Source organism: Leopardus geoffroyi, chromosome B3, assembly GCF_018350155.1.
Source record: "Leopardus geoffroyi isolate Oge1 chromosome B3, O.geoffroyi_Oge1_pat1.0, whole genome shotgun sequence".
NCBI classification, from domain to species: Eukaryota; Metazoa; Chordata; class Mammalia; order Carnivora; family Felidae; genus Leopardus; species Leopardus geoffroyi.
This window is the reverse complement of record NC_059337.1, coordinates 14729339-14739358: the sequence shown is the minus strand read 5'-3', so window position 1 is coordinate 14739358 and position 10020 is coordinate 14729339. Positions and strand designations below refer to the sequence as shown.

The 10020-nt window shown below is 39.7% G+C and overlaps 1 long non-coding RNA gene across 2 annotated transcripts; it reads left to right on the top strand.

The window, feature by feature from the left end:
• Positions 1–450: 450 nt before the first annotated feature.
• On the top strand, positions 451–7614 carry LOC123582533. Of its 2 annotated transcripts, none has more exons than XR_006704435.1 (3): positions 451–653; positions 4068–4159; positions 6838–7614. It is a non-coding gene; the product is annotated as an uncharacterized LOC123582533 (long non-coding RNA). The 2 variants fall into 2 exon arrangements; XR_006704436.1 differs by having other exon boundaries at positions 4068–4219.
• The last annotated feature ends 2406 nt before the right edge of the window (positions 7615–10020 follow it).

The following is a 10020-nucleotide window of genomic DNA, read 5'->3' as shown; positions in this document are numbered from 1 at the left end:
CTGAACCGGGCTCCAGGCTCTGAGCTGTCAGCACAGAGCCCAACGTGGAGCTCGAACTCATGAACCGTGAGATCATGACCTGAGCCAAAGTTAGACACTGAACCGACTGAGCCACCCTGGCACCCCAAGATTTTTTTTAAAGCGTATTTGGGGCGCCTGGGTGGCTAGTCGGTTAAGCTTCCGACTTCGGCTCAGGTTATGATCTCACAGTTTGTGAGTTCCAGCCCCGCATCGGGCTCTGCGTTTGGAGCCTGCTTCAGATTCTGTGTCTCCCTCTCCCTGTCTCTCTCTCCCTCTTCCCTTCCTCCACTCATGCTCTGTCTTTCTCTCCCTCAAAAATAATTAAAAACATTAAAAAAAAAAAATAAAGTGTGTTTGAAGTGGAATCAACTGCGACTCATGCATGTGTTTATGTGTTTTGTCTTCCGTGAACTCTTTTGTGTCCCTAGGTGGTGTTCCAGGCATCTGGGCTCTGATGCCCCTGAGCTGTGGTGACAGCCCTCGAGGGGCCAAAGGTGGCCAAGCACAGTTCTGGAAGGGTGTGACTGAGCCTGTGTTGGGAGGGGTGGTAATCACCAGAGCTGGAAGAGAAAGAGGCAAGGGTTGCTGTCATTGGGATTTGGATGGGTTGAAAGAGCCATCCAGCAACACTGGTAAGACAAAGAATTTGAAAGGGAGAAAGTATGAATGCCAAATAAAGAGAAGCCCTTGAAATGTGGCCAAAGACCTATATTATATGGAGAAATACCAGAAGCTAGTATTTCGAACAGGATGCTATTAATATTTTATTTCCATGAGAAGCGTCATGAAAAAGGAAGGACTTTTGAGGTCAGGATTGTAGCACTGATCAACGGCACGACTTGCTTCTCTTTTCTTACTTATATTCAATGAAAACAGCTACGTCCGCACTGGAGGTTTCTCTGAAGATTCTCAGGGTCAGCGCATCAAAACCTGTGCTATCCCGGGGCGCCTGGGTGGCGCAGTCGGTTAAGCGTCCGACTTCAGCCAGGTCACGATCTCGCGGTCCGTGAGTTCGAGCCCCGCGTCGGGCTCTGGGCTGATGGCTCAGAGCCTGGAGCCTGTTTCCGATTCTGTGTCTCCCACTCTCTCTCTGCCCCTCCCCCGTTCATGCTCTGTCTCTCTCTGTCCCCAAAATAAATAAACGTTGAAAAAAAAATTAAAAAAAAAAACAAAAACCTGTGCTATCCCAATATACTGGTGGCAAAAACCAAAAACCAAAACAAAGCGAAAAACCAAACAAACCCAAGCCCAAACCACACCCAACAGACGCCTGGCCTTTGGCAGGCTCCGGGTGCACTCACTCTATGACTTGGGGCGGAGTCCCTCGTCTTCCTACATCAGTTTGTTCATCTGTGAAGAACGGTACCAACGCACGGAGTTGCCCCGGAGATAAGATCATATGGTCCACAAATGACTCCGTGCCTGGCTCATCATAAGCCCTGAATTAAGCACAGCCAAAGCCACAAGAGGATATATTGCAGAAGTTCATATCGCAAACACAGAGAAAACCCATAAGAAAAATTAGACGCTCTTCCTTGTAAATATACGCTTGCACGCTTTAAAGTAACGTGTATAGGGTTAATTCGAGGAATGCAGTTGTCACTAAGGATTCTGATCTTATGGCCCAAGTATTTTTGCTTAGCCCATATACCTGAAGCTGAACTTTATTAAGACGATTTCAAAAGTAGATTAATCAATGCGAACTCGTCTCTCTTCATTGTATATTGATCGATCTGCCATTTACTATGAAAATGAGGCAGGATTTATATACAGTGTACTTGTACCTAGTGTTACCTCACTTAATCCTCTCAAGATTTATGCCAAATAGGGTCTCAGTTTTTATTTCGGTAGATGAAGAAAAGGATTAAAACTGCATCCAGGGGCCTAGAGCTGAGGACTCTACCCATCCTGTGTACGTGGAAACTACGCCTCCTTCTTCACTCTCTGGAGGAAGTCGGCTTCCCCGATGGAACCAAGATATTCCTGCTAGGGGCTAAACATGTACACCCACTGCCATAGGACAAAATGCTCTATAAGTGAATGACCTAGACTTCTGCCTTGAGGAGCAAGTCGGCTGGATTGGAAGAAAGCCCTGACATCACTTAGACAAACTATGTTCCTGGCAAGCAGGCCACAGACGGAATCAGAGTATGATCCCACCTTCCTAGAGTACCGTGGATCGGAGAAGTGCTCAGTACTACTGATTGAATTGAATTCGTTTGACAAAATAAAATTAAAAAAAAAAAAAGTAAGGGTCAAGACCTTTTCTTAGGCTAAGGGATCTGGAATTCACCGCTTAATCAATAATGATTTGCAGATTCATTATTTCTCCAACTTTAAGTTGGTGCTGCTTAGCTGCTTCGTTATTTTTAAACCTTTACTGGATACATAAATACTTTCCTCTTTAACGAGAATAACGCTGGGCAGTCCGGTGCTTTATCGTTAAGTTCCATTTTATTCACAAATGTTTCAGTTTGTGGTCAGCCCATTTAAAAAGGCATTAATTTCTTGCCCTCTTCTCCTCTCGTCTAGAAAAGGAGGGCGGGGGGAGGTGTAATGGAAAGAAGCCTCTTATTGGCCAGAAGACAGAACACATTTCCGTCAGCTGAACCTATAATTCAAGCTGCTGATTATGGCAAATTAAGGTCCAGTCTGGGGGAAGGTGGAACCCTGGGTCCCGTCCCCATTCAGCCACGAGAATGGACTTTTTGCTGGGAAGCCAAAAGCATTAGTGAACTGGGGAAACTTCTGGGCAGATATTAGCAAATTGGGGCATTGACAGTCATCAGAAAACTGACCGCCTACTGTGTCTTTTGTTATCAGTCCCTCTTCCTCGCGATTCCACGTTTTTATACATGCATTTGATCTTAATTATTTTATTAAAACAACTTTTTTTTTTTTTTTATCACTGAGGAGTCTGAGTGGCTCAGTCAGTTAAGCCTCCAGCTTCAGCTCTGGTCATGATCTCGAGGTTCATGGGTTTGAGCCTCGCATCGGGTTCTGTGCGGACAGCTCAGAGCCTGGAGCCTGCTTCCGATTCTGTGCCTCCCTCTCTCTCTGCCCCTCCTCCGCTCACACTCTGTCTCCCTCCCTCTCTCTCTCTCAAAAATAAATAAGTCAAAAAATTTTTTATCATTGAAGTATCGTTGACATACAATGTTATATCAGTTTCAGGTGTATGACATAGTAATTTGACAATTCTATACATTAAGCAATGCTCATTTTAAATGCATTCTTGAAAGAGATGAATAGGGATATTTTTCAAATAAAAACTCTTTATTACCAGTAATAGAACATTTCTATCACATAATTACTGTTGTTCACATGTATATTGTGAGGCAGATGTAAAGGTGAAATGCAGTAAAATCCATATTTTAATAGATTTTTTATATTCCAAAGAAAATTATATGGTGGTTGGTTTAAGTATGTACACATTACATCAGTAAGATGCTGTAAATTCGATTAAATTTGGATTTATGAAAGCCATGAGGGACAGCACAAGGATTGTTTTTAACATCTAACAAATTTAAATATTTTTTGATAATTACAGAAATATCCAAATCAGATAAGTTTCTGTAAATAAAAAGCTATTTAAAGCCAAGAGTTATTAAAAGTGAACTGTTTTTTTTCTATAACCTGGCAGATTAAATATCTCCTGTCATGTCCAGAAATGCCTTTTCTATGTAAATACACGTTACCAACGTTTGTCAGATTATTTTCACACCTCCAACCACAGACCCACAGTGAGAAGAGTAGAAGATGGTCCCCAATGATCCTTGTCTGCTGGTATTCATATTCTTGCATAGTCCCCTCCCCTTGCGTGTGGGCCCGAGTCCTACTTCTAATCAATAAGGATAGAGCAAAGGTGATGGAATATCATTTTTGTGATAATATTATGTAAGTTGGTAACTTCTGTCTGGCAAGCCAACTCTCCCTCGCGGGCTTTGAGGACGCAAAGCGCCACGTTGCAGAGATCTCTGTGGCGAAATGCTGAGAACAGCCTTTGGCCAACAGCCCGGTCGGAACTAATTCTTTTAATCCAACAGCCCGAAAGAAATTGAATGATGCCGACAACCGCGTAAGTGATCTTTGAAGTAACTCCTTCCCAATCGAACCTTCAGATGAGATGAACTTTCAAGTAATACGAGATCAAGATTGCAGCCTTGTGAGAGATCCTGAAGCAGGGGACTCAGCTAAGGTGTGTCCATATTCCTAACCCACAGACAAGAGATAATAGATATAAATATGTATTGTTTAAACTGCTAGGTTGGTGGGCATTTGTTATGCAGCAATTGGTAACTAAAGCAGACAGACGCAAACACCCAAGACACTATTTGGTTTTTGGAGTAATTGTGTACATTTAAGACATGCCATGTATTAATTTGATATGCTTCTATATTGCAAAAATGATTTACCACCATAGTATTTGCTAACACCTGTACCACATGGGATAATTGATGTTTCTTTTTTTATGGTGATAGCATTTAAGATCTACCACCTAAGCAACTTTCAACTATATAATACGGTATTATTAACTATACTCACTACATTATACAGGAGACCCTCAGAACTCATTCATCTTACAGCTGGAAGTTTCTACTCTTTGGCCAAAATCCCCACTTTCCTCCATCCCCAAGCCCCTGGCAACTATTATTATTACTTCAGTATGATTCTATGCCTTTGGCTTTTTTAGATTCCACAGATAAGCGCTATCATGCAGTATTTGTCTTTCTCTGACTTATTCCATTTAGCATAATCCCTTCAAGATTCATTCACGTTGTTGCAAATAGAGGATTTCCTTCGTTCTCATGGCTGAACAATATTATACATATATGTATATATATATATACATATATATAGAATATACGCATATATATATATATATATCCTTTATATACACACATATATATATATCCTTTATATATATAAAGAATATACCCTTGGATATGGGGATCCATATATATATATATATATATATATATCCATATATATGGATAAAGGATATCCCCTTTATCCATTCATCCATTGATGGACACTTAGTTTGTTCCCGTATCTTGTCTATTGTGAATAATGTTGCAATAAATGTGAGTGCATCTCTTCAAGACCCTGTGTTCACTTACTTTGAATATATGCCCCAAAGTGAGATTTCTGGATCATAGAGTAGTTCTATTTTTAATTTTTTGAGGAACTTCCATGATTGAACCAATTTACCTTCTCACCACCAGTGCACAAGGGTTCCCTTTTCTCCAAACCCTCACCAACACTGGCTGTCTTTTGTCTGTTTGGTGATGAGCTTCCTAACAGGTGTGAGGTGGCATCTTATTGTGGTTTGGGGTTGCATTTACCTGATGATGAGTGATGTTGAGCACCTTTTCATATACCTGTTAGCCATGCGTATGTCTTCTTTGGAAAAAAATGTCTATTTAGTTCCTCTGCCCATTCTTAAAACAGATTGGGTTTCCGTTGTTGTTGTTATTGAGTTCTATGAGTTCTTGATATATATTTTTTGAATATTAACCCCCAGTGAGACACATTATTTGCAAATATTTTCTCCCATTCCATAGGCTAGCTTTTTATTTTATGGGTGGTTTCCTCTGATGTGCAGAAGCTTTGAATTTTTTTAAGTTAATTAATTAATTTATTTATTTTCAAGTAGTCTCCATGCACCACATGGGGTTTGAACTCACGACCTTGCGATCAAGAGTCTCATGATCTATCAACTGAGCCAGCTAGGCATCCCCAGAAGCTTTTTATATTCGAGGTAGTCTCACCAGTTTTCATTGTTGTTGTTGTTTTTGCTTTTATTGCCTTTGCTTTTTGGGTTAGGTTTTTCTTTTTCAAGTAGAAAATTTTTTGGAAGAATATTTATGATAATGCTATTTTTTTTCCCTTTGGATGGAGTAAAAGCAGGTAAGCAAAAATAAGCTATCTGAGTTTTCTTGATTTGATGCAATGGATATGTCCCAAAATGAATGTTTCAAGGCTTTTATTATGTTCATAGCTTGAGTTGAATTGAGACTGTTACCTATAGGACTTAAAATAAATTCCAATTCCAACTTCCAGGCTTATCTTCATTGTCTCAAGGGTGGTTGTATGAAATGCTTCTTAGTATGGTGCCTTTTTTTTTATAATGAATAAATTCAGTTCCATTTTTCCCCACCTCTCTGCATTTCATTTGAGAGGAGGAAAAGGCAGGAATATCAAACCACACTCTCCTACTAGGTCTTATGGAACTTCGTAGGGATCCACTTGAACAATATTGATAAAGCTTAAATTTCTTGATGACATCAAATGATTCTGACAATTAATGTGCATTGTCTCCAATGCTATTCCTCCTTTATCCTAGAGTTATCTCAATTCTTCTATCATCTGAAACACATATCTGTCCCCTAGGATTTTTCTGGAAGTCAAATTTTAACTGTTAAATAATGGAAAACCCAAACACGTAAGATTCTTTTTTATAAATGAAACTATGTACACATATGGTTACCCCATCGATTCGTTAAGCCTTGTTTTCACTACTTCTCATGCCATCTTGATCATAACGTTAGCCTAGAAGGTGACCAATACTGGTTAAGCAAGTTGGCTACCCTACGACTGCACCTAAAGAATACATATAGCTTCAGAAATATTTACAATACATGCTATTCATCAAGCCACATAAATGTTGCCCTTTGAAAACTACCGACTGGTAACCATTGCTTTTGGCCCTAAGCTACATCAATTGAAAAAGTCTGGGAGAAGTGTGTGTATATACGCACATATGAGAAAAGTTCATGACCTTTTTTTAATCTTAAGGTTTGCTTTGTTTTCTAGAAGAGTTATATGTGGTTACATGTGACCAGTGCCAACCCGAGGTATATTCAGAGCCCCTGGCTTTCTAGTTGGCAGAAACAAACATCCATGTGGCCAACATTGTAGTACGTACCTTCCTTTATGAAGCTGAAAGACTCCCAAGAAACAGACGTGATTAGAAATTACCTCCTCAAGAAACCATCAAAACACTGTTCACCTCATGAACATTCCATTTATCTCCTGATCTAGCTGAGGTGGCCGGTGTTTCGTTCCTTGATCGTGCTACCCTCTCTCTCCCAGGATGGGCCACACCTACCCCCAGCCTCTCTTGTTTATTCCTTAGTATCATGGAAGAGGTCTTTTACAAGCGGACTCAAACACTTCAGCAGAGGAATACTGTTGTGTTTCTCAGAAGAACTGCTCGCATCAGACCACGGGTCACCAGGGCAGGACTTGCCACGGGCCCCATCTCACCGTCAATTTCCATTGCACATTCCTGACCGTGCACTGAATATTTTACTAAAGACAAGCATCCAGAACACTATGCCTGCACGATAAAGGCTCTCCCCCACCAGCTTCAGAAATGAGTGACAAGAATTTTATTAGTCAAGGAGATGTCTATTGAAGCAATGCAACAGTGATTTTATTGCTGCTTAAGTGGAAAGCTTTATTGTGTACATCTTTGTTTGCTTTTAATCATTCTGTGGCACTCCGATGGGTGGTATAGAAATGTAAAGATAATGTTCTTGAAAGTCTCCTGTGATTGTTTGAAAACATAAAGGAATAAAACTTAATTAACAAAATAAGTTGTACTGGTGGTGTAGCCCATCTTGGAAAGCTCTAGAATAACACAAGAGATTTTCTTATTAAATATTAATACCAATCATTAGTTATTATATCCTTTAATCTGGAAGGGAAAACAAGAAGCCTCCCATTCATCACAAACAATGGCTTTTGTGCACTCGAATTCTTGCGGAGAAGGTGCATCACGGGTTTTGAAAAGTGTCTCGTCCTATACGGATATTACCACATTTTTGGACGTCGAAGAACCTTCTCGTCTTCAGAATGTCATTGTACAACCCAGTGAGTCCGGTCCTTTCAACACTGTCTGAGTGAGCCATCTCTTCCCCAGCCCCAAATCCACACTACTTGTTAATCAACAACTTTTGAGGCATCTCATTTCATTCCAATTATCTCTCGAAGTCTTAACGGTGTCTCTTTGGTACCCTGCATACGTATCATTTCAAGTTTCAGTTCTCAAGTCTGATAAAACTAATAAACCCACACTGCCAGAGGTGGCACATTAAGCCGGTAAAATGCTTTTCATCTTAATTGGATATGAGCACGGTTATCGCTAATAACCCCAGGATACTTCTAATTGGACTCTCTCTCTCTCTCTCTCTTTTATTTTTGAAACACGAATCGCATTGACCAGCCTAATTTCTTCATTTCCCCACTCGCCGCACCCCAATTTTGAAATGCAGTATAGAAACATTCTCATTTCAGGAGGTTATTTCAGTAGTATTTCTTTGCAGTAGGCCAAACAAGGTAAATGGCTTTGTAAAAATAAATGGTTCCTTTGTAAGTTCGCAGAAACAAAGAAAATTGTAGTAAGACTATGCTAGTGACACCTGCAATAATGTCTTTTCATGTGGCTCGGTGAACTGCCAGCTTCACCTCAGGACACGAAATTCTCCACTTTAAGTCATTTTTAAAACATAATGGTCTCCTCTGTTGAATTATTTATTGTGATTTTAGTGCAAGCTGTATATCCGAAGAAAACACTATTTTAGAAGTTATCAAACGCATACATACTAGATTTCTGATTCATCTTGACGTTACAGATATCGGTGAATATATATGAAAGTTATAGAAATCTGGATGTCCACATCGCGGTTTAGAGGAAAAAGATGGGACAAAACTTTCTCCACTGGTAGCTGTAGTTTGGTTGCTGGTAAACACACACCAACACACACACACACACACACACACACACACACAAGGGTAGTAACACCCGATTCCCCTATTCCACATTAGCGATTTTAAACTAAATTTCGACATGGAAAACCAACCCCAGGTTTTTGGTGGACCATCCTTTTTAGATCGGGTAAGCATATACCTGACACCGAAAGAATAAGAAAATAAATAAAAATCTTAGGAGGGGTTAAAAAAATAAGCAAAAATAAAAGAAAATTTCAGATTTCACCAACCAGCAATTTTTGTCTTCAATCAGTGTAAAAACGGAACACTGCCTATGTTTTAAATGTTGAAAAATGTCATGTGAGCCATTCACTGGCAGAAATAATTCATTTTTAATGGACATAATAATTTTTCTTGAGCAATATATATTTTATCAGCTGAGTGCGGGCCTTTATAATTATTATCACTATTCCCATATAATTAAAAGCCTTTATGTAGATATCATTAAATAATTATAGATGTGCAAAAGAAATGCTTACCATTTTCCAATCCATAAAATGACAATTGGAAAAAAGTATTCATTAATTTCTATTTACATTTCCAGCAATTAAATTAGTAACACTTGGAGCACAAATGAAGGTAGGTAAAAAAGCTTTCATAGGATATTTTATAATATCAAAGCTATAGTGACATCACAGGTGCCTTGGTGTTGACTTAAAAAATGACGCATCAGGGGCGCCTGGGTGGCGCAGTCGGTTAAGCGTCTGACTTCAGCCAGGTCACGATCTCGCGGTCCGTGAGTTCGAGCCCCGTGTCGGGCTCTGGGCTGATGGCTCAGAGCCTGGAGCCTGTTTCTGATTCTGTGTCTCCCTCTCTCTCTGCCCCTCCCCCTTTCATGCTCTGTCTCTGTCTGTCCCAAAAATAAATAAATGTTGAAAAAAAAAATTAAAAAAAAAAAATGACGCATCATTGTGACTCTGAAAGATACCAAAACTGACAGTAGTATGTGTGTCTGTGTGTGTGTCTGTGTGTGTGTGTGTGTAATACATGTGTATGTCTCACATGTGGGAGAGACGCATGTTATTATAACACATATATGTATGTGTGTATATGTACATATATATGACTACAAGGTATATATAGAAAAATGGATATGCATGTTGAATAAAACCAACATATATACATGCACACATATACATACGACAGTGATGATGATGAGATTTTATAGATGGCAAACATTTTAGTTCCTTTGGGACTCGTTCTTGGTTTCCTTGACCAAAATCA